This window comes from Lithobates pipiens, unplaced genomic scaffold (genome assembly GCF_037356315.1).
Source record: "Lithobates pipiens isolate NorthernLeopardFrog02 unplaced genomic scaffold, aLitPip1_a1.2 Scaffold_22, whole genome shotgun sequence".
Taxonomy (NCBI): Eukaryota; Metazoa; Chordata; class Amphibia; order Anura; family Ranidae; genus Lithobates; species Lithobates pipiens.
In genome coordinates, this window is record NW_027507784.1 from 296,008,638 (window position 1) to 296,030,067 (window position 21,430).

Consider the following 21,430-nt stretch of genomic DNA (forward strand, 5'->3'; position numbering starts at 1 on the left):
GTCCGCTCGTGTGTGGGCAAGTCCGCTCATGCAAATTTTGAGCGGACTGTTTGCCGAAACTGTTTGACGAACAAGGTTGGGCAAACAGTCCGCGCGTGTGTACGCGGCCTTAGTGTACTGATTCCTACTCCAAGTTTACACTTGCTTGATTAGGAGCTGGATTTTACAAGTCTAACATAAGCCGTTAAAATGAGTTTCAAGACATACATATTTCTTGAAATAATGCACAGTCAAAGGATTTAATAAAATGACTCACCAGCATTTTTTCTCACAAATATATCTAGAAGACATTGCTAAATCAGGAATTTTTAAGGTTCACCTCAAATTACTTGTGCAGGTTTTTCTCTTCTGAACTTTCATATGGTTTATTAGCCAAAAAGCGAAAGAACAATGTAGATTCCTGCTGTCCACGTGGCAGTTCATGGGCTACATACTGGGAAATACCCCTAGCTAGGGATGAGCTTCGTGTTCGAGTCGAACGTACGTTCGACTCGAACATTGGCTGTTCGTCCGTTCGGCGAAATCCGAACACTTTGGTCCGTTCGCGTCAAATTCGCGTGGCGCTCACGGCCCACAATGCACTGCGATGGCGCAGTGCATTGCTGGCTCATGATTGGCCAAGCATGCACTGTGACCCCGCATGCTTGGCCAATCGCAGCGCCAGCAGCGAGGAGAGCCATGATTGGCCACAGGCAGGATGCCTGTGGCCAATCATAGCTCAGGCTGTGTAGTGCACGCCCCACACTATATAAGGCCGCCATTGCGGCGGCCTCGTGTAGTGTGTTGGCGTCTGAAGCAGTGGGTGTTCTGTGTACCTTCAACACAGTACACACCGATCATTTTTGGCCGATTTTCTATCTTGCTGTTGTGTAGTGGTTATTGTCTGTGTGCCCTGACCGCAGTATACACCGCTATATTCACCTCACCTATATAGCTAGTGATCTATCTTTAATAATAGAGCTTGCAGTCAGTAGTGTTAGGAGATAGTGCGTGCTGTCTGCGTGCTCTGTACCCAGTACATACCGCTATATCCACCTACATAGCTGTTCTCTATTTGAGCCCAATTGCCATCTGCAGGAGTTATTGGAAGTTGTGTGTGCCTCCAGCACAGCACAGTATACATCTGTATATACCCCTTTATCTCTGCTGTTTTCTGGTTATTGTCTGCGTGCCCTGACCGCAGTATACACCGCGATATTCACCTCACCTCTATAGCTAGTGATCTATCTTTAATAATAGAGCTTGCAGTCAGTAGTGTTAGGAGATAGTGCGTGCTGTCTGCGTGCTCTGTACCCAGTACATACCGCTATATCCACCTACATAGCTGTTCTCTATTTGAGCCCAATTGCCATCTGCAGGAGTTATTGGAAGTTGTGTGTGCCTCCAGCACAGCACAGTATACATCTGTATATACCCCTTTATCTCTGCTGTTTTCTGGTTATTGTCTGCGTGCCCTGACCGCAGTATACACCGCGATATTCACCTCACCTATATAGCTAGTGATCTATCTTTAATAATAGAGCTTGCAGTCAGTAGTGTTAGGAGATAGTGAGTGCTGTCTGCGTGCTCTGTACCCAGTACATACCGCTATATCCACCTACATAGCTGTTCTCTATTTGAGCCCACTTGCCATCTGCAGGAGTTATTGGAAGTTGTGTGTGCCTCCAGCACAGCACAGTGTACATTTGTATATACCCCTTTATCTCTGGTGTTCTATAAAAAAGGCATCTGCAGGAGTTAGTGGGTGTTGTGTGCCTCCAGCACAATATAAACTACCCAACTGCTGTTTTACCCAACTCCCTTCAGGCCATTACCATGTCTGGAAGGCCAGCAAGGAGAGGCAGACAGGCGCGAGCCGATAAAAGAGGGCAAGCAGGCTCTGTGTCTAGAGACAACAGTGCTGGTCGTGGACGCGGTGCATTGTCATCAGCACGTGGCCATGGGACATGCTTGTCCTTCTTTTCGGCAGCTGGACATGTTGAACCGCAACATGCCAACGACTTGGTAGAGTGGATGACCAAGCCCTCTTCATCCTCCTCATCCTCTCTCACCCAGTCTCAGGGTAGTAGCAAAGCAGCTGCCAACGCATCGTCTTCCCTCCTCTCAATGTCATCATCAGTGACTCCTTCCCTAGACCCACCACGTCCTCCTGAGGAGTCTCCTGAACTCTTTGAGCACAGTGTTGGGTACATGCTCCAGGAGGATGCCCAGTGTTTTGTGGGCTCTGATGATGACACTCAGCTAGAGGAAGGCAGTAGCGTGAGCGCAGAGAGAGGGGATGCTCAAGAAGGACAGCAATCTGGCAGTCATGTTCCACAAGCTGCAGCATACTGCCAGGTTTGCTACAGCGATGAAGAGGGAGGGGATGATGAGGGCACTGACTCCACGTGGGTGCCTGGAAGGAGGGAGGAGGAGGAGGAGGAGGAGGCACATGTCCAACGAGGCAGGATGCCCTCCGGGGGCCAGCTTAGGGGCAGCACACCGACTGAATCACACCGCAGAGCTCCGCCTGTGCAGAGCGCTGCCTCTGCGCGTTATTCTAAAAGTTCTTTGGTGTGGGCCTTTTTTGAGACGAGTGCATCAGATCGCACCGCTGCTATTTGCAACATATGTCTCAAGCGTGTCTCACGTGGCCAAAACATCAGCCGCTTGGGCACCACATGCTTGACCAGACATATGTTGACCTGCCATGCAGCTCGTTGGCAAGCGTACCTCAAAGACCCACACCAAAGAACAAAGCGGACCTCTCCTTGCTCCTCATCAGCTGGCATCTCCAACCCCACTAGACCTTCAGTCCTCTCTGAAACCTGCTCTGAGAGGAATGAAGGTGTAGAATTAGGTGTGTCACAGCCAAGTGCTTCCGGGAACTCTGCTAGCGGTACACCCACGTCCGATTATAGCAGGCAAATGTCCCTGCCCCAGCTGCTGGACCGGCGGAAGAAGTTTACTCCCAGCCATCCACATGCCCAGTGGTTGAATGCTAGCTTGGCTAAATTGCTAGCACTTCAACTGCTGCCTTTTCAGTTGGTAGACTCGGCCCCCTTCCGTGAGTTTGTACAATGTGCGGTTCCTCAGTGGCAGGTCCCCAAACGCCACTTTTTCTCATGGAAGGCGATTCCGGCTCTCTACCGGCATGTGGAAGGCAATGTCCTTGCCTCGCTGGACAGGGCGGTCAGCGGTAAGGTGCATATTACCGCTGACTCATGGTCCAGCAGGCATGGAAAGGGATGTTACCTGTCTTTCACGGCCCATTGGATCACTCTTCTGGCTGCTGGGAAGGATGCAGGACAAGGTGCAGTAGTGTTGGAGGTTGTTCCGCCACCGCGCCTCCAAAATGCTACTATTGGTTGTGACACACCTCTCTCCTCCACCCCCTCCTCTTCTTCTTCCTCCATGGCCTCTTCCAGTGCTCTGTCCTCAGAACCAGCGGTGCTCCGTAGGCGTTCCAGGGGCTACGCAAGTACGCAGGCAAAACGATGCCATGCCGTGCTTGCGCTGGTTTGTTTGGGGGACAGGAGCCACACTGGGGCGGATGTTTTGTCAGCTCTGCAGGGGCAGGCCAAGAGGTGGTTGACGCCACGCCAGCTTAAGCCAGGAATGGTGGTTTGCGACAATGGCACCAACCTCCTCTCCGCCCTCCGACAGGGACAACTGACCCATGTGCCCTGTGTAGCTCACGTCCTTAACCTGGTGGTGCAGCGGTTCTTGGGCAGGTACCCCGGCTTACAGGATGTCCTGAAGCAGGCCAGGAAAGTCTGTGTGCATTTCCGCCAATCATTTAATGCCTGTGCTCGGCTGGCTGAGCTCCAAAAGGAGTTGAACCTGCCCAAGAACCGCCTTATATGTGACATGCCCACCAGATGGAACTCAACATTGGCCATGCTGCAGCGGCTGCACACGCAGCAGAGGGCCATCAATGAGTACCTGTGCGACTACGGCACCAGGACAGGGTCAGGGGAGCTCGGTTTTTTCTCACCACGCCAGTGGGGCATGATCAGGGATGCATGCACTGTCCTGTCACCGTTTGAGGAGGCTACAAGGATGGTGAGCAGTGACAGTGCATGCATCAGTGACACTGTACCTCTTGTCCACCTCTTGGAGCATACGCTGCGTGGAATAATGGACAGGGCACTTGAGGCAGAACAGAGGCAGGAAGAGGAGGACTTCCTTGCCTCTCAAGGCCCCCTTTATCCAGACAGTGTTCCTGCTGTGCTACCCATCACACAGGAAGAGGATGAGGAGGAGGAAGAGGAGGAGGAGGATGATTGTGTCAGCATGGAGGTGGAGGCTGGCACTCAGCATCAGCAGCAGCAGCAGCAGCAGTCTTGTAGGGATGATTTACAGTCCCAAGAAACACGTGGACTTGTACGTGGCTGGGAGGAGGTAGCTGTGGATCATGTTGCCCATAGTGACCCAGAGGACTCCGGACCGAATGCCTCAGCTAACCTACGCTGCATGGCCTCCCTGATCCTGCAAAGCCTGCGGAAGGATCCTCGTATTCTTCGGATCAAGGAGAGGGACCATTACTGGCTGGCCACTCTCCTTGATCCACGGTACAAGGGTAAGGTTGCCGACCTTATCTTGCCATCGCAGAGGGAGCAGAGGATGAGACATCTCCGGGAGGCCTTGCAGAAAGGTCTGTGCAACGCGTTCCCAGAGACTGGGAGGTTACAAACTCCTGGTCCTGGACAACGTGTTGCTGAGGCATCGGTCAGAAGGAGCGGTGGAGAAGGTGGCCGCCTGACTGATGCTTTCAGACAATTTTTTAGTCCGCAGCTCCAAGGTATGATCGGTTCCAGCACCCATCGCCAGCGTCTGATTTACATGGTGCAGGAATACCTAGGGGCAAGGTCAGACTTGGACACCTTTCCCACCGAAAATCCTCTGGCTTACTGGGTCTTGAGGATGGATCACTGGCCAGAGCTTGCACAGTATGCAATTGAGCTACTGGCCTGTCCTGCATCCAGCGTTCTTTCGGAACGCACCTTTAGTGCTGCTGGTGACTTTGTTACCGATCACAGGGTGCGCCTGTCCACCGAATCAGTTAATCGACTGACCTTCATCAAGATGAATCAGTCTTGGATCACCCACAGCTACCAAGCACCTGAAGCTGATGTAACCGAATAATTTTTTTTCAAATACCACATCCCTTCAAGACTGCCTATGCTGATGCTGAGTGACTGTCCTGTTATGTTGATTGTCTATCCTCTTCCTCCTCCGCTGATATGTTGGAAGAACATTTCTGGTTCTGGTTGATGCCATCAGCCCAATTTTTCTGCCCCTGTTTAACAGGGGCGTTTAAGTACAATTTTTGATGCAATGCTTTGCAGCAGGGCTAATTCCTGCAATAAAACTAGAGTATATGGCAGAGGTTGCAGTGTGGTGGCACCAGCACCAGTGCCTAAGGCCCAATTTTTCTGCCCCTGTTTAACAGGGGCGTTTAAGTACAATTTTTGATGCAATGCTTTGCAGCAGGGCTAATTCCTGCAATAAAACTAGAGTATATGGCAGAGGTTGCAGTGTGGTGGCACCAGCACCAGTGCCTAAGGCCCAATTTTTCTGCCCCTGTTTAACAGGGGCGTTTAAGTACAATTTTTGATGCAATGCTTTGCAGCAGGGCTAATTCCAGCAAAAAAACTAGAGTATATGGAAGAGGTTGCAGTGTGGTGGCACCAGCAGCAGTGCCTAAGGCCAAATTTTTCTGCCCCTGTTTAACAGGGACATGTAATTACAATTCTTGATATAATATTTCACAGGAGGGCCCCTTCCTGTGCCCACCCAGAGTAACGGTGAGGACTTATAGTGTTGTGGCACCAGCACCACAACCACCAAAGGTCAATTTTTCTACCACTGTTCAACAATGGCATGTAATTACAATTCTTGATATAATCGTTCACAGCAGGGCGCTCCAGCGCCCACCAAGAGTCACTTTGAGGGCTTACAATGTTGTGGCAAAACCAACACCTTGTTCTGCCATTTCTGCAGAGCATATAGGGCAGGCCCCTACTTTCAAACATCCAACTTACAAACATCTCCTACTTGCAAACGCAAGGAGACAACAGCAAGTGAGATGAAAAAAGATGGACGACAAAACAAATTATACAGGGGTGATAACCCTTCCCTATGTTTTCCAAAAAGCTTAAAAATAGTTTTTTTGACTGGAGCTACACTTTAAAAATGTACCAGTTGAAAATTACAAACAGATTCAACTTAACACAACAAACCTACACAGTCCCTGTCTTGTTTGCACCGCCTGTATACTGCTGTTCTGAGTATATAGGGCCTGGGGGCCACACGCATTTACTTTTTTTAATATGGGTACAGGGTTCCCCTTAATATGCGTCCAAGACCCAAATAGGCTGGTAATGGGCAGGGAGGGCTACCCATGCCATTTTTCTGAATGATTTTCAACCATATTGCAGGAACCAGATATAACATTAAAACCGCAAGCAGTTTTAAATGGTGTTATTTCCGTTTAATGTCATTTTGTGCAGGGACTGTTCTAAACACGGGAAACACGTGGCACTTCACAGGCATACTACAGACACCCCCCAGGCACCATATTTAAAGGAATATTTCACTTTTTTTTTCACTTTAATCGTCATTAAAATCAGTGCTCCCGCCAAAACGGCCATTTTTAAAAACATTTTAGGCATTGACCCATGTCCCCTGGGGCAGGAGCCAGGTCCCCAAACCCTTTTTAGGACAGTATCTTGCATATTAGCCGTTAAAATTAGCACTTTTCATTTCGAACGTTCGAGTCCCATAGACTTCAATGGGGTTCTAACGTTCGTAATGAACGTGGGGTCCGTTCGAAAGTTCTGGTGCGAACCGAACCGGGGGGCTCATCCCTACCCCTAGCCATTCAATTCCTTGTAGACGTTGATGTGTCTGCAGGAGCTGAAAACAGCTGTTTAGGTAAAAAGCTGTTACTCCCAAAGGTTGAGGGACTAGGTCCAATGCTGCAAGAATAATATACTGTCTATTTTCTACCAGCCTAAGCGTATGCAGTATGAAGCTTAAGGGACGTCCTATTAGCTCATAAATACAAGCTTAAAGGTCGTAACAGGCCTCAAAAGTGTGGTTAAAGCAAATCTGTCATGAGAGAAGTATGAGCATTGCAATGAAAATGCTAATTGGCTGGTTGTGTCTACTGCCAATATTTTTGAGTCACAGACCTGGTACAAGCATAATGTAAACAAGAGCAACAGGATGCTTGTTTTTGGTCAGTGACTCAAAAAGCATTGAAGCCAAAGCATCATCATGAGAGCCAGAGAATTACCATTCTTAAAAGAAGAGGTCAGAAATTGAATCTCCCATATTTTTATCCTGACAAATTCACTAAAACGGAGGATGAGATGGTTGTGGAAGGAACAGCACTGCAATCCATACTTAACCACTTCAATACTGGGCTCTGTCACCCCCTTCCTGCCTAGGCCAATTTTCAGTTGTCAGTGCTGTCGCACTTTGAATGATAATTGCGCGGTCATGCAACACTGTGCCATATGACATTTTTTATCTTTTTTTTAGACAGATAGAGCCTTCTTTTGGTGAAATTTAATCACCAGTGAGTTTTTATTTTTTGCTAAACAAATAAAAAAAGACTGAAAATCTTGAAACAAAATGTTTTTCTTCATTTCTGTTATAACGTTTTGCAAATACAGTAAGAGCCGGTTCACACTGCGGGCGATGCGAGGCGACACGACTCGCCTCGCCGCTATCTTACAAGTCGCCCCCGTTCTGTACAATGGAACCGTTCTGAGAGGAGCGACTCGAGTCGCTCCGACTCAGAAAAAAGGTTCCTGTACTACTTTCGGGCGACCTCGGGGCGACTTGCATTGACTTCTATACAGAAGTCATCTGCAAGTTGCCGCTGAGGTCGCGGCAGGACGCGGCGAGGCAAGTCGGTGTCGCCTCGCATCGCCTGCAGTGTGAACCGGCCCTAAGTCATTTTTATTGTTCACTGGTGTGTGCTGATGAGGCTGCACTGAGGGGCACTGATAGGCTGCACTGATAGGCATTGAGGAGTCTGCACTGCTGAGCACTGATAAGCTGCTCTGATAGGCACCGATGAGCACTAAGAAGGCAGTGATGTGGCAGCACTGATGGGCGCTCATGGGCAGTGATAGGTGACACCAATAGGTGACACTGATAAGCTGCATTGATATGCACTGATGGGGCTGCACTGATCATCAGGGCACTGTAAAGTGTAAAGAACATACTGACAGCTTTACCAGTTATCAGATCTCCTTTCCTGACATACACAGCGCATAAGAAAAGGACAGCCGATAACCATGAAGTTTGATTACATGTAATCAGCTGTGATTGGACACAGCTGATTTGCCCTTTAGCCTGAACTGTGATTTGTTGTGTTGGAGGGCATGCAGGGGGTGGGGTTTTCTGAGGACATCCCACACAGATCTAGATGACCATGCTATAGTCTGCATGGGTTAACTGCTCCTTTTTGCCTAGGGGTGAAGGGAGCAGAGATATACTTATCAAATTGCGGATCCTCTGAGCACAAGACCAGTCCCTGCCGCTCTTGCCCCCCTACACGCTAGTGGTCTTGTGCATGGACCAGCTGAATGTGGGGGAGCATTGTTTTCTAACGGATCGAAGGATGGGGTAAGTATGGCCTTTTTGTGCATGCCTAGACAAAACTAGCCCATTCAGTGTGGGCACAGCCCCGCTTGCATGGGAAGAAAAATCCTGGAGTTCTTTAAAGTAGACCTGCCAAGAAAATGCATTTTATATTCAGAAACCCCCCACCCAACCTGTACAAATCGTTGCATATATAGGAGGTAGGTAAAAAAGTTAGAGTGTATACATACTTCACATACTCCATCGAGTTCCGCCTTCATCTCTACACTAGCGTAGGAGGATAAGCTTTAGCTAAACTGGAGAAACGTTAATGCCCAGCAACCATGAACACAGTTCCTAGCAAAAGAAGACCAAATACCCAGAGAGCAGCCTCTCTTAGGCTCGGTTCACACAGGGGCGACTTCGCCGCCTGACACTTCGCGCTCCGTTCTGTACTATGGAACTGTTCTAATAGGAGCGACTCAAGTCGCTCTGACTTCGAAAAAAGGTTCCTGTACTACTTTGGGGCGACTTGCATTGACTTCTATACAGATGTCGTTTTGCAAGTCGCCGCTGATCGTGTGCAGGTCGCGCCGCTGCAAGTCGTGCCGCCCCTGTGTGAACCGAGCCTTAGGCCGCACACTCTGCATGGAGGACCAGAAATTCCTCATCCATGTCTCTTCCAGGGGAAAGGGTAATATAAAGAGATAAAAAGGTGTAAAACTTCACTTGGGCTTTAAGATGTATGACCAATCAGGTGCAATTTGGTCAGCAGACTGCTGATTAGCTGAGAACTTCTATTCCAGTTCAGACCCCTAAAATATGATATATTCTGAGCACCGGTTATAGCTGTGTTATTTATTTCTGAAAACTGGCCATGGCTTCCTGGAAGCATGTCATTCATTCTATATACGTTCCCTCCACTCGGGCTTAGTAAATGTGTTTTTGACAGCTTAGCTGATTCCATAATCACTGCTGGAATGGAATGAACAATATGCCATTTTACCGCACTTTATGCATATACTGTACTTTGCAAAATGTCATTATGGTGAAAGAAAGGCGGGCATGCTGCTGAGTGTGCACACATGTTCCAGTCCCCGATCTATTGATTGTGCTGTCAGATGCCATTTAACAAAGCGTGATTTTTATGACGCGGGCTATATTGCTGATCTTACTTATGACCAATAATAACTAATCTCCTCTACTGCTGATGGGTCAGCAGGCGAGGAATCAAACACCACTGACACAGAGTGGATGATTTACAATGCTTCTATCGATGGTGCTGTATTAAATGTGTGCATAATCGGAAAACAAACTTCGTAGCATATACGTGAAACTCAAGCCTGACTGCAGGCATAAATTTTAAAAACAGCCAGGTGCACATTCTTAAGCAACAAAAACTACTCTAAAATGTAGCTCATAGGGAATATTTGAAAGTAAAAGCAGATATACAGTAATTGTATTTCTAATTGAATATTTAAAATGACCAGGTAAATATATATATTGGAGTCATTTTACCTGTCGGAGAATTTGTATTTCTGCTTATTTGATACTTTAGCCCCGTACACGAATTTCCGATGGGAAATGTTCGATGACAGGCTGTTGGCGGTAAATCCGGCCGCATATATGCTCCATCGGACAATTGTTGTCGGGCTTTCCGCCAACAAATGTTGGCTAGCAGGTTTATACATTTTTCCACGAACAAATGTCTGTTGTCGGACTTTCCGCTTGTGTGTACACAAGTCTGTTGGACAAAATTACAAAGTACAAAGACGCATGTTGGAAGCAAGGACGAGCCACAAGCGGTTGGTCTTGTAAATTAGCGTTCATAATGGAGAATGAACATTCGTGACGTGGCAAATTATGAAATCTTGAAATGCAGCACACATTCTCTTTTTCATTAATGGGATACTAATGAAGCTGCTTTACTGGTGATACTGATGGAGTTATTGAAAATGGATTTTCAAAGGCTTTCTTTTTTTATCTAGTGATATCAAGAATAATATTATTATGCTCTTTTTTTTTTTTCTTTTTTTTTTTTTGGACAAGTTACCACAACACCATTATCCCCTAGTTTTTAAGATCAAAGATACAACTATGTTGGTGTCCCTGTTAATTTTGCATTGTATTTTTTGAAATGTAACTGCCTACCCCTAAACTGTCATTTGAAGTAAAACACATAGCCAAGTATTATTCTAAACAATTTTTTAAATGTGCATTAAAAAAAGAAAACAAATAAAATTAGACATGCTATCTGCCAATAGAACTTAACCAAAAAGTGCATTTATGCATCCAAAAATATAGAAAATATGCCAAATCAAATCATTATTCAACCAAAAAAATTATGTCAAAGCAATAACTCCAAGGCCAATAATAAATAACACGCTATGTCCTCCGATTCCGCAAAAACATGGCTGGTTGACGAACGGCCGTTCAGAAACAAACTGAAAAGGAAATGAAAAGCGCGAAATGAAAAGCACGAATCAACACTCACCAAACTTCTACTAACACAAAATTAGCAGAAGGAACCCAAAGGGTGGCGCTAAAGAGCTGAAAAAACACTTAGTACGTCACTACGTTCGTAATTGTTGGCTAACAATTGTGTGGCCGTGTGTATGCAAGTCAAGTTTGGGCCAGCGCTCTTCGGACAAAATACCCCGGTTTTGTTGGCCAACAATCCGATCGTATGTATGAGGCTTAAGATTTACAGTGCCCTGAAAAACTCTACAGCAAGGTGGGTGACTTTACTTTCCTATGCTGTAGCTAAGCAGTAAAGCTAAGTCACTTTCTTGCCTTCAGCCTGCCTTTGGAAAGTGAATGAGCAGCAGCAGCATACTCTCCTACTCATTTTGCTCTCTCCTTGTCAGAACATTTTCATATAACACATCTAATTGGTTTCTAGTACCTTTCCCAGTCTAAGCCCCTGTACACACGGTCGGAGATTCTGCCAACCAAATCCGTCTGATTTTGTCCGTCGGATTTAGTCCGACGGATTGTGTCCGAAACTGTTGCATACACACGGTCGGACTAAGTTGTCGAAAAATCCGATCTTTCAGAACGTGATGACGTAATTTCGTTACGATGGGACTACATTCAGGCTAGCAGCCAATAGCTTTGATGTAGGAATTTGATCTGAGCATGCGTGGCACTTGGTCCGATCAAAATTCGCTACACATGATCGGAGTATGTCCGATCAAACCAGTTGGTCGGGAAATATTTCCAACATGTTGGAAAATTGGGACCGATGGATATTCGGATGGAATCAGTCCGATGCATACCACACACAGTCGGATTATCCGAAGACACGGTCCGATAGGACACATTCCGACGGATTCTCCCACCGTGTGTACAAGGGCTAAGTGCTGCTGTACAGGAGATTACAAGAAACTGATACCAAGCCAAATGCACATATACTAGTTGCAAAAATAAATGCAACAAATTATTTTTTAATGAAAATAATTAATTGCAATAATATTTTAATTATTGGCCTGGAGTTCAAACGGTTGAAGCAATAAAGCAGATCCATACCAGCAGGCCAGGCAGAACCAATAATGCAATCAGACGGCACTTTGCATAACACAGCTAGGTACAACTCCTCTCTCCTTAACCCTGCTACATCTGGACCATGTAACTAAAAGTATATGTATGTGTAGTACCCATTGCATGGTACCATGGGTACAATAAAAAATGTTCGCCGTCACATCCCAGCTATAAAGCACAGTCATTTTGAAGAATTGAAATATGGACTTTGGGGGCACATACACATCAATTCAAAAAGTATTATAAAACAAGGTATTTTTTTTAACAATGTCATAAAACCTTACACCATCATCAAGTAATTGAAAAACTACATAAAAACGCAATGTACACCATATATCAGGCATGATGTGATCCCCTTAATATAACACACATGGGGTGTTATATTAAGGTGCTGGGGTTCCACCTTCTACCATATAAAGCTCTACATGTTTTGTGACTTAGGTGGGCCATACATGGGTTGAATTTATAAAGAAATTTCTTTTGAAAATGTTCATACCATTAGTGGGCTGCAGCAACAGCTGATTTTCATGCGGCCAGTGAATTTGATTAATCAGGCATGTTGGAATTTTTTTTTTTTTAAATGAACAATTTTCTAATCAATGATGGGAGAATCGTGCAAGAAATGTAATAGAAAAAGAGATGTGCATGGGCAAGAAAAGAAAATTCCTGGAAAGAAAAGAGGATTCCCAGCCACAAAAATTATTTTCTGTAGCAAACTTTATGTGAAATTGAAGGTTTGGCTGGTCAAATCTTGAAATCAATGGTGGCACCATGGGATCACAAAACGCACAAAATTTGGGATTTTCAAAAGAAAATTCTTTAGAAATTTGACCATGTATGGCCAGCCTTAGTCGCTACCTCAGGAGCTTTTGCTCCTTCTTTTCAAAGGGGAAATAAATATTGTAAATGTAAAGTATTGTACATACATAGAGCTCTTTAATGCACAAGTGATATAACACTTACTAAGTACAAAGTACAAATATATGTGAGAACACTCTGAGGGTTAGATGGGAAACCTATGAACAGATTTCTGCATCAATCCCTGTGAGTTGTGTGTTGTAACTAAAGTGCCAGAAATAGGGGGTTATTTAAGAAAGGCAAATCCACTTTGCACTGAAAGTGCACTTAGAAGTGCAGTCGCTCTAAATCTAAGGGGTAGATTTGAAATGAGTGGAAGCTCTGCTGATTTTATCATCCAATCATGTGCAAGCTAAAATGCTTTTTTTTATTTTCCTTGCATGTCCCCCTCGGATTTCCAGCAACGTTACTTCCAAGTGCACTTGCAGTGCAAAGTGGATTTTCCTTTAGTAAATAACCCCCGTAGTCTTTACTCTGGCATATGCATCCCTTTACTTCCACTTTGTATGTGCCCCTCCCTTCCTGCAGTCCCCAATATGATTGCTTGGGGGGGGGGGGGGGGGTGCCGGTGATTATCCATGATAGCTGAGGGGTGGGGGGGGGACACTGATGACTGACTATTAATGTTTGTGGGATTGTTTTGAAGAAAGTTTTATCCGTCTAAAAAAATGATAGTGTGACAGACCGCTGGACAACCAGCCTGGGTGCCTCCTTCAATATATAGCTTCCTCCACTCTGGAACCAGGTATTATACATCTTCTCACTGAGTTTCAAGTTGGCAGAGGCCAACATGGCTTTCTTGACTGTTATAAAACAGCAAGCTAGAAAGTTATAAGTCATAGGCAGCCACCCAGACAAACATGCCAGGTCCTCCAGCTTGGTGTATCCGTGATCCCCAGTTGAACTTCCATCTTGCCACCCTGTCACTCAGGCCTCGGACAAGTTGTATTTAAACACACATTACTCAGACATACAATGGATATAAAATGTCTACACACCCCTGTTAAAATGTCAGGTTTCTGTGATGTAAAAAAAATAAGACAAAGATAAATCATTTCAGAACTTTTTCCACCTTTTAATGTGACCTATAAACTGTACAACTCAGTCGAGAAACAAACTGAAATCTTTTAGGGGGGGGAAGTAAAAATAAAAAAATAAAATAATATGGTTGCATAAGTGTGCACACCCTCTTAAAACTGGGGATGTAGCGGTGTTCAGAATTAAGCAATCACATTCAAACTCACATTAAATAGGAGTCAGTACACACCTGCTATCATTTAAAGTGCCTCTGATTAATCCCAAATAATGTTCAGCTGTTCTAGTAGGTCTTTCTTGACATTTTCTTAGTCGCATCCTACAGCAAAAGCCATGGTCCACAGAGAGCTTCCAAACTATTAGAGGGATCTCATTGTTAAAAGGTATCAGTCAGGAGAAGGGTACACAAGAATTTCCAAGGCATTAGATATACCATGGAACACAGTGAAGACAGTCATCATCAAATAAGGCACAATGGTGACATTACCAAGAACTGGACGTCCCTCCAAAATTGATGAAAATACGAGAAGAAAGCTGGTCAGGAAAGCTGCCAAGAGGCCTACAGCATCATTAAAGGAGCTACGGGGATATCTGACAAGTACTGGCTGTGTGGTACATGTGACAACAATCTCCTTCATTCATATGTATTCTTCATATTTCTGGGCTATGGGGTAGAGTGGCAAGATGGAAGCCTTTTCTTATGAAGAAAAACATCCAAGACTGGCAGAAATTTAGCACATCTGAAGTCTCCCAAAAGCATATGGGAAAATGTGTTATGGTCTGATGAAACCAAGGTTGAACTTTTTGGCCATGATTCCAAAAGATATGTTTGGCGCAAAAACAACACATCACTTCACCAAAAGAGCACCACACCCACAGTGAAGCATGGTGGTGGCAGCATCATGCTTTAGCGCTGTTTTTTTCAGCTGGAATGGGGGCTTTAGTCAAGGTAGAGGGAATGTCAGTCAATATTGGCACAAAACCCTCTGGCTTCTGCTAGAAAGTTGAACATGAAGAGAAACTTCATCTATCAGCATGACAATGACCCAAAGCATACATCCAAATCAACAAAGGAATGGCTTCACCAGAAGAATATTAAAGTTTTGGAATGGCTCAACCAGAGCCCAGACCTGAATCCCTTTGAAAATATGTGGGGTGATCTGAAGAGGGCTGTGCACAGGAGATGCCCTCGCTATCTGACAGATTTGGAGTGTTTTTGCAAAGAAGAGTGGGCAAATATTGCAAAGTCAAGATGTGCCACGCTGATAGACTCCTACCCAAAAAGACTGAGTGCTGTGATAAAATTAAAAGGTGCTTCAACAAAGTATTAGTTTAAGGGTGTGCACACTTATGCAGCAATATTATTTTAGTTTTTTAGTTTTACTTCCCTCCACTTAAAAGATTTTAGCTTGTTGTTCAACTGAGTTGTCCAGTTTATAGGTCACATTAAAGGTGGAAAAAATTCTGAAATGATTTATCTGTCTCATTTTTTTACATCACAGAAACCTGAAATTGTACCAGGGGTGTGTAGACTTTTTATATCCACTGTATATCACTGTTGTCAACATCAGGAAACCTCCCTTGAAAAATGGCAGGCAGCCATCTCTGGACTGCAGGTTGACAGGGTCCCATGCCACCCTCTTCCCCTCTGATGTCATTAGGGATGCAGCTGTCTTTTTTTGGGTTCTTGCAGTCAGCCCCCTAATGTCGTGGCCACAGGTCCACTCTCCTCCTGGGAAGGTAGCCTTAGTGCAAACATGAGTTTTGGAGTGAAGGTCTGCTTTGATTGTTAAAGCGGAGTTCTACCCAAAAATTGAACTTCTGCTTTTCTGGTCCCCCCCCCCCCCCCCTCTTTGCTGTCACATTTGCCACCTTTCAGGGGGAAGCAGATACCTGTCTAATACAGGTATTTTCTCCCACTTCCGGCGATAGATCTCCGCAGATTCTGTGGAGATCTATGCCATGTCTGGCCCCTCCTCCAACCCCCCCCCCCGCTGTCCTCTGGGAGACATACAGGTCCCAGGAGAGGACAAAGACCAGTGAGATCGTGCAGCGCAGCCCGCAAATGCACAGTAGGGAACCAGGCTGTGAAGCCACAAGGCCCTTACTGAAGATGCCAGCACCTGCACCCAGGAGCCGAGGGACAGACCAGCTTCTGGTGAGGACACCACGGGCAACATGGACAGGTAAAAGTCCTAATAATAAAATTCAGCAGCTGCTGTATTTGTAGCTACTGACTTTTGTTTATTTTTGGCGGAACTACGCTTTAAGTAAAATATATATTAATTACAGTATTACACAGGCCTTTAGTATAGGTACTGTTATTCAGTTAGGGTTTGCATTAAACAGTACCTTGCAAAAGTATTCACCCCCCCTTGGCTTTTTACCTATTTTGTTACATTACAGCCTTTAGTTCAATGTTTTTTTAATCTGAATTATATGTGATGGATCAGACAACAATAGTTTAAATTGGTGAAATAAATGGAAAGAACATGGCACAACAGCAAACCTGCCAAGAGACAGTCGCACACCAAAACTCACAGGGCAAGGAGGGCATTAATCAGAGAGGCAGCATAGAGACCTAAGGTAACCCTGGAGGAGCTGCAGAGTTCCACAGCAGAGAATGGAGTATCTGTACATAGGATGACAATAAGCCGTACGCTCCATAGAGTTGGGCTTTGTGGCCAGAAAAAAGCCATTACTTTCAGCAAAAAACAAAATGGCACGTTTTGAGTTTGCGAAAAAGGCATGTGAGAGACTCCAAAAATGTATGGAGGAAGGTGCTCTGGTCTGATGAGACTAAAATTTAATTTTTTGGCCATCAAAGAAAACCTTATGTCTGGCGCAAACCCAACACATCACATCACCCAAAGAACACCATCCCCACAGTGAAACATGGTGGTGGCAGCATCATGCTGTGGGGATGTTTTTCAGCAGTCGGGACAGAGAAACTGGTGAGAGTTGAGGGAAAGATGGATGGTGCTAAATACAGGGATATTCTTGAACAAAACTTGTACCACTCTGTGTGTGATTTGAGGCTAGGATGGAGGTTCACCTTCCAGCAGGACAATGACCCCAAACACGCTGCTAAAGCAACACTTGAATTGTTTAAGGGCAAACATGTAAATGTGTTGGAATGGCCTAGTCAAAGCCCAGACCTCAATCCAATAGAAAATCTGTGGTCAGAATTAAAGATTGCAGTTCACAAGCGCAAACCATCCAACTTGAAGGAGCTGGAGCAGTTTTGCAAGGAGGAATGGGCAAAAATCCCAGTGGTAAAATGTGACAAGACTCATAGAGACTTATCCAAAGCAACTTGGAGCTGTGATAGCCGCAAAAGGTGGCTCTACAAAGTATTGACTTTAGGGGGGTGAATAGTTATGCAAATTGACTTTTTCTGTTATTTTGTTCTTTGCTTCACAATAGAAAAAAAAAAAAAACACATCTTCAAAGTTGTGGACGTTCTGTAAATTAAATGATGCAAATTCTCAAACAATCCATATTAATTCCAGCTTGTGAGGCAACAGAACACGAAAAATGCCAAGGGGGTGGATACTTTTGCAAGGCACTGTATTTCAAGCACATTTTGTGGTTAGAGCTCTGAATGCATCAACATACAAAAAAAACTGCTGTCAGTTAACATGAATTCATACACTAAACAATGTTAAGCTTGCATAAAAATCTGTTTTGTACCATTCCTGTTTTCTTTTTTTTTTGCTCCATTAATTCTGATGCATTCCACTAAAGGAAGTTATGCAGTCCATGTTTATGTATATCGGGTTAATCACTCAGTAAATGGTACGCCGAATCCATCAGCATTCAATAGAAATGTTTTTCTTCCCCAGTAGTTATTTAGATTTCCGAACCTCCATAATCAAGTCGGCTATGGGTTTTGTAGAATTTCCTAAGTGCCATTAGCTATAAATACCTTCACATTGCATATAGTAGTTCTCTTGTATAGTCTTAGATGACATGCCCCATCTATTGGAAAGATGAGGGTTTTGTATGCATGACGCACGCACTGAATATTCTGATAGCCATGTCTCTCAGGAGAAGCGCACAGCATCTGTTAAGATTTTGTCCTCTTTATCCCTAGGAGTAGTGTTATACCAGCTTCACGGATACCACCATGTGAAAAGACCTGAATAGAGACATTGGGAACAAAAGTAAAGTTGTTGCCCATAGTGATAAAAGTGATAAGACTGCTTCTTCTTTTTTGCCAGACTATAAAATAGGAAACCTGATTGGTCACATGGGCAACAACATCACATTTCATATTTTCTTTCTACTTTTTTCCGTAATAGAAGATGAATACGTATTGCTTGTTGTTACCAAAAGACAGATAATATGATAGACATAGAGACATAAGTAAGACATGAGAAGAATAGGGAGATGTTATAAGGATAGATAGATATACAGACGGATAGATAGATAGACAGATAGGTAGGTAGATAGATAGCTAGATACACTATATTACCAAAAGTATTGGAACACTTGCCTTTACATGCACATGAACTTTAATGGCATCCCAATCTTATGCTGGCCATACACTATAGGAAAAATTGGCCAAACCCATTTTTGAAAAACAAACATTTGGCCGTGAGAGCAAATGATATGTCATCATGTAATGACCGATGAATCGTTCAGTGGACACGAATGCATTTTTTGTTAGTTTTTTTACATATACCTAGTGCAGACAGTTCGGACGGGAAACACATTAACCTTTCAATTTATCATTCGTTCGGCACAAAGTTTCCAAACTTTTCCTTCGTTTTTTTTCGGCTCAAAAACATCCCAACGTTTTTCAATTTTGTGCCCATTAACTGGCTGAAAGACAAACGAACTGGCCAAATTACCAAATTTCAGCCAGTTTTTCATATAGTGTATGGCCAGCATTAGTCCGTAGGGTTCAATATTGAGCTGGCCAACCCTTTGAAGCTTCAACTCTTCTGGGAAGGCTATCCACAGGTTTAGGAATGTGTCTATGGGAATGTTTGACCATTCTTACAGAATTGCAAGGCCTGGCTCACAGTCTCTGGTCTAATTTATCCCAAAGGCGTTCTATTGGGTTGAGTTCAGGACTCTGTGCAGGCCAATCAAGTTGCTCCACCCCAAACATACTCATTCATGTCATGTTAGAACAGGAAGTGGCCATCCCCAAACTGTTCCCACAAAGTTGGGAGCAGGAAATTGTCCAAAATGTCTTGGAATGCTGAGACCTTAAAGGGGTTGTAAAGTCAGAAGGTTTTTCATCTTAATGCATTTTATGCATTAAGATAAAAAGCCTTCTGTGTGCAGCAGCCACCCTCAGCCCCCTTATTACTTAACTTAGCTTCATCTCTGTCCATTGATATCCATGAGTGAATCGGCCACCCAGGACTCCCCCCCCCCCCCCCCGATTGGCTAAGACACAGCAACAGCACCACTGGCTCCTGCTGCTGTTAATCAAAGTCAGTTATCCAATCAGAAGAGAGAGGGAGAGGGGCCAAACCACAGCTCCATGTCTGAATGAACACACAGAGCTGTAGCTCAGCTTGGGTGCCCCCATAGCAAGCTGCTTGCTGTATCTTGCTTGCTTCCTTAACGAACAAACCCTGACGGCGCTTGAAAGCACCCGTGAGGTCCATATGAAATATATGGAGTACTTTAATAAAAAAATATTCAAAATAACAACAAATTGAAGAATTTAGATGTGTTTTAGATTCTGACAAAAACATCAATGATGTTTTTGAATGTTTTTTCAACATCATTGATGTCTTCCTTGATCTTCTATAAGTCCTGATATGTGCACTTGCACTTGTGAAATTAGTTTCTTCTTCCACAACATCCACATCACCTAAAATTCTAAAACACAACAAGTATTATAAATATGCAGGCATCCATCTATTACCTGAAGCTGTGGTCTCAGACACTCACCTGTTGTGGTCACTATTTCACCCACTTTATAAACCTCTCCTTCCTCAACATCTTCTGGTTGTGGTGTGGGGATTTCCTTTTCTTTAGGAGGTGGGGGGTCCCTGGTGTCCTCAGATGTCCCGAGTTTTTTCTCCCCTATGTAAATAAAAAAAAGGTATACTTAGCACACAGATATTTGAGCCGAGAAATAGTAATATGAAACATTGCTTGGAAGTGTCGTACAATTGTCTATTTTGGCAGTTCCAAGCTGAAGACATTATTTATTTCCATTTCTAAAGCTTACTTACCTTTTTTGTACAGTTTTCACACATGGGAACATCCCTAGTAACCACTGGAGTTCCTGTGTGGGACACCCTAAAAAGGGTGTTCTGGTGTCCCACACTAGTGCGTCCAGATGTGTAAACAGCTGCTGAGTGTCCTCTCCTTACACTGAATCAAGTTTGCATTTCATTCTAGTACAAATCCATCTAGACAACAATGTACTAAACTTCTTTTAATACAAATAGGTCTGAACAAATGTAGTTAACCTGGATCTACCAAAAACATCTTATTAGTGGGTGAATGAAAGATTTTTTACTACAAACGATTACTATGCCCACAAACCTGAAAGTTGCCATTTTAAACTGTACAACAGTAAAGAAAAGCACATGGAGCAGTAGGCAAGTAATAATAATAATAGGAACACACGACAACTACTTAATTTTTTGAAGAACTCTCTTGATCTTTCTGTACTGATCATGCTCCTTCAATTTCAGCGTTTCCTCAATTGATCCTTGGATCGTTGTACCCCAAAATTCCTGTGCAGACTTTTCACAACTTTAGCCATGATCTTGGCCTTTCTGACATTTGGGCTTGGGTAAGGTCCATGCTTCCCATCATAGTCTGCCTTCTTCAAGATGTCCATCATCTCCATCATCTCTATAAAGGACATATTTGAGGCCTTAAATCTCCTCCGGGATCGGGACATTCGTGGCTGCAGCCTTTCGTCATTGCTACTGCTGCTGTCTGCATACACTTGCTCCTTCTTTGCCATGTGCTCTCCCACTGTGCCGAAAGACAAGGGGCGGCGAATAGACTAGAAAGAACATCAGGGGCAGGCGGAGTTTCATGCATGCACAGTGTATATAAAGCGTAACACGCGTGCATCGTACGTACGATCTGTGAGCGGAGGAAGGAGTAGCGGAAGCGCTAATCGTTTAACGAAGGGACAATTTTAACTTGGTGCATCAGTGGCCTATACTGCTTCTAGATTGAGGCCTTTATTGAGACAAGATTAGGAGAGTTTAGCCTGATATTAGGGTTTGTCTTTTGTTGTGTCTTGCTGAGAAAATGGATAGTTTCAATGATCACAACTTCCTCCCATTCATAGACAAGTACATGGAGCTGCCCTGTCTGTGGCAGGTGAAACATCCGCATTAAAATCATAAACAAAAGAGGCAGGCAGTGCTGGAGAAACTGCTCGAGTTGGTGAAGTAGCAGATCCCCACAGCAACCATCCCCT